Below are 4,740 nucleotides of genomic sequence, written 5' to 3'. Positions count from 1 at the left end.
ATTGCTCACAAAACATCGCTCCGCTCCGGTATCAAATAGGATGCATGCATAAGTGTGGTTTAGGGGAAACGTACCGGTAACAACTGCGGGATCCTGAATTGCTTCCCCCTGACCCATGGCCAACACCCTTCTCGTTCCTCCATTTCCGAGATTGTTGTTGTTAGGGCAATCACGACGAAAATGCCCAGTCCTTCCGCACCCATAGCAGGTGTGGCTAGGACCGGCGTTGTTGCCCCCATCATTGATGTTTTTGTTGTTGCGGTTGTTGTTGTTGTTGCTTCCCTGTTGTTGATTTTGAGGAGGGTAAGTCCTATAGTACTTCGCCGTGTGTCCCTTCCGATTGCAACGGGTGAACTGCAACTCCTTGCATTCTCCATTATGATGGAAACCGCACTTGTTGCACTTTGGAAGATTACCAGAATAAGGTCTAGGAGCATTTGGATCAGCTGAGGCTGGAGCATGTGGTGTAGCTGGGAATTGCACTGTGGCAACATTAACCGCCACTGTCTGCTGCTTCTTAGAAGTCTCGGAGCCTTGACGCCCCTTCCTTTTGTTGTTCTTCCCTTTCTTGCGATCGCCTTCCTTTTTGGCCTTAGTCTCCGCTGGCTTCTCACCCTTCTTGTTGTTGTGGTCATACAACTTCTTCGCCAATCTTTTAGCACTATCAAAAGTTTCGGGATTTGTAGCTATCACGTTTCCTTGGATCGGAGAGGTTAGTTCCCAAATGAATCGCTCGATCTTCTTTCCTTCCGAGGTGATCATACCCGGGCATAACAGAGATAGTTCATTAAATCTTGATATGTAGGCATTGATATCCGCATTCCGCACAGTGAGGTTCCACAGCTCTTGCTCCATTTTCTGAATCTCACCTCGTGGGCAGTATTCAGCCATCAACATTTCTTTCATTTCTGACCATGGCATGGAGTTGGCTACAGGGAGTGTCATGGCTTCTACGTGTCCGTTCCACCAAGTGAGTGCTTGATCAATGAAAGTGCATGCTGCAAACTTCACCTTCATTTCCTCCGGACATTCGCATATCTCAAATACCGATTCCACCTTCTCGATCCATCGTTTTAGAGTGATCACCCCTCCAGTGTCGTTAAAGGTTCGTGGTTTGGCGTTTGTGAAGTCCTTGTAGGTACATGTTTTGGTGGGTCCTTCATTCATTCTGTTGTTTGAACTCCCGGCCCCTTGCCCGTTGACTCCTCCATTGTTCCCTTGATGAATTTGTGCCATCGCTGCAGTGACCGCAGCAGAGACCGCTGCCTGGTATGCGGCTGAGTCAACTTTGGGTGGGGTTGGTCTAGGGTTTCCGCGAGTAGGTCGGTGAGGCATCTTTCTGTCATGAAATGGAAAGATGTTGAGTGTATGTGGCTTCCGTGTGGTTGTGATCCTACTGATTAGGTGTGTGGCAGGAACTTAAGTACTTCTATCATTTAGCATACAATCGTAGATTCGCAACACATAGCAATTTGTAATATCATAACAAAACACGTAAAAGCTTACTAATATTATCCGCATTTGATACATGAAAATTTTGCTTGTAAGAGCATACATGAGTGACAGTAGTTCGACAGCATAACGGCTCTATGAGTAGTGTAGTCACTTAAACATAGAGTCGGGGTACATAGCATAGTTCCTAATGACATGGTAAGATAAGTCTATCCCTGACACTCCGTGGTGCGTCCTACATAGTGGCGGGGTTATATGCCGAAATGTTGAGCCAGTAACTGAGCCATCTCCGTCATGTCACCAATAACCTCATCCCTCTCGTGCTCAGCTCGCACTGCACGTGCCTCCATGGCGTACAACTGTTGCCGCAGGGCGGCGATCTCAGCTTCGGGAGAGCGGTTCTCCCTTGGGGGGCTCATTGGTGGGGCTGGGTGGTCTGGTTGCGCCTCGTCCACAAACGACGTGGCGTGATCTGTGTCCGGGTCTTGTCCTTCCTCGATGTCATCGTCGGTCTCCCCGAACTCGTAGTCGGTGTCTATGTATTCGTCAGGTCCGACGTCGTGTGCTTCCTCTGGATTCCCTTCTGGTTCATCTTCAAGCATCCTGTGAGCCACTAGGACTTGATGAAATTGGATACCCGGCTGCTCTCCCTCCATGAAGACTAGGGGAAGGTATAAACTATCGTTACCCCTATGACTCTACAACTATGATATAGACTAAACAGACGTTCTCTCTTTGGTGATAGAGGGGTTTGTTTTTAGGTTCCCTAGCTATCGCGATCTCATCATAACATGTGTTAGTTATACCTTGGAGGGAATATAGTTGATCAGGCTACATCCACTCATTGATACCACTAAGAACAGTCCTGAATTAACCGGGATACTAGCGTTATCTTGTTTGGTTCGACGTTATGTTCTTATTCCTAATGCAACCAAGGGTGTTCTATTGTTGTGTTTTACTTGTTTTGTTCAGAGTTGGGTTAGTCACTCTTTTGGTTTATAGTTGCATAACAATGTGTGGCTAGATATGCTAGTTCACTATAAACAAAGCTCTGATACCAACCTGTCACACCCCTGAACCAGACGGCGGAAACGTCCGAGGGCTGTTGTGACTCAATTGAATACCATCATAGTGAATATACATGAAACATAACATCATTCATCACCATGCATTGAAATATTACAACTGGTAGTGTTTACATTTAGTACATTGTTGCAAAACATTACATTCCCAAAAAGTAAATTGTTCGATACTAGTTAAACAAACAACAAGACATCATTGAGTACATTTTTCCTTCGATTTACCTGTTACATGAGAATACAAGTATTTTGAAAAACGTCAACATATGAAATGTTGGTGAGTTCATAAGTAATGTTTGAAACATAATGTTTTGTATTATTTTGAAAAACCACCAGAAAATCCGATATTTTCTGAAAAGATTATTGCAAGTAAGAAAAAGTGTGAAGATCCGTAAGTATGCTTGTTTATTTCTATAAGTGTGAAAAATTGTTATACTTGGTATGCATCACGTAGGTGTAAGTGTTGAAATTCCTTGGAAAACCTGAAATTTTCCTAATACTTTAAATTACGCGTTTATATATTATTATACCATTGCAACGTGTGTATTCGATGATTCCAGGTGACATCGGATTAGTTCTGGGTGGTGAGTTGTTATAATCACGCATTAATGAAAATGACTAGCTTACAACTATACAAACGATCCCTTAGGCGTCGTCTGTACTACTCACCTAATCCAACCACCCTGACGTCCCATAGCCCCACAACCTAAGGAGAAAAGAGGGTGCGAAGCCCCCGTTAATTCCATGAGTCGTTAAAGGCTATCGTGAATGCGAAAGGCCCTTGGCCCGACTCGCATTTGACTTCTCGACTTTACTAGCAGTGCCAAAGGACCCTTGGGGCCCAACAGAAGAAAAGCTATTAAAAGTCCTTTTACACGGTATTAGGTCGTGTAAGACCCAACATCATGTAAGCGCGTTTCCTTCGGGCCTAAAGATCATATCACTGGGCTAGCTAGGCCCAACATGCACGATTTGAAACTTTCGGGCCCAAAGATGGTGTATCGACGTCTGGTGAATTCCCACGTGTGTATTGACTTCCCGCAATTTCCGTGTGCGTATTGATGTATCGTCGTGTATTGATTTTTGATTCGTTATTGATTCGAGATCGAATCAATTCGTTTGGTAACGATTTTGGTGTTGAAGGTGTATTATGTTTCGCCGGTAGTCATGGTACTCGTATTTTATCTTAAAGCATTTATTGTTTAAAACATTAGAATTTTTCTTTTTGAAGCCCCTTCTTAGATAAATTTACACTTTTAACCCTTTATGTAAAAGAATTTCCATTTTAGTCCTTAAACCATTTTTCTTGACACTTTAGTATCAAAACTTGTTGAAAAGGTATTTTTCAGCTCAAATTTACTTGAAAAATAGTTTTAGTCCCTCAAAATGAAGTTTTCTCAGTTGAAACCTCTATTTTCGCAATTTTTACAATTTTGACCCAAAATGAAATTTTTTTGCATCTTTGGTCCCTTTTAAATTTGAAAAGTATTTTTAACCCTTGAAATGGACTTGGTATACTAGTAGTCCCCTGTTTTACAGAAAAGTGCAGTTTCAGCCCTTCTAAATTAAAAATCTCACAATTTGGGCTTCATTGGGCCGAAAAATTCATTTTTGGCCCATTATGTTTAAAAATTCACATTTTAATCCTTCAAAAGAGTAGATTTTCAGAAAATACATTTTTGAAACTATTTTGACTCATCTCAACCATCAGAATTTGTATTTTGTCGTTTTCGCCCCTTTAGTTTTTATATTTTTAGCATTTTGAGCCAAAAAATGGGTTTTAAGCCCATAGATATTCATATTAACCAACTTGGTTATTTTTCTAGAATTGATTTGTGTGAAATAACATAAGTTGTACTCATTTCATTCAACACAATGTAGATCTCGGTTTTTCAGCTCTTTTTGACTAGAACCAACACCACAATCACATAAGAACATATATATAAGCATAGAAATCAGACAAAGCATACATATACTCATAGATCTACACATTTGCTTGTATTATCCCCCACAAAAACTTATAAAAACCGAAAAATAGGGGGTATGAAGCTCACCTTGAGATGTGGTTTTGATTTGAAGAAGAAAAGGAAGAGAGTGAGGTGATTTTCGGCCCTAGCAACACGTTGATGAAGATCTCGAATTTGAGGTGGTTCTAAGATGCAAGATCATGATTTCAAATGAGTTAAGAAGAGATTTTGGTATAGAACAA

Source organism: Lactuca serriola, chromosome 4 (assembly GCF_051521515.1).
Source record: "Lactuca serriola cultivar US96UC23 chromosome 4, Lser_US96UC23_V15, whole genome shotgun sequence".
Classification (NCBI taxonomy): Eukaryota; Viridiplantae; Streptophyta; class Magnoliopsida; order Asterales; family Asteraceae; genus Lactuca; species Lactuca serriola.
Note: the sequence above shows the minus strand (reverse complement) of the source record.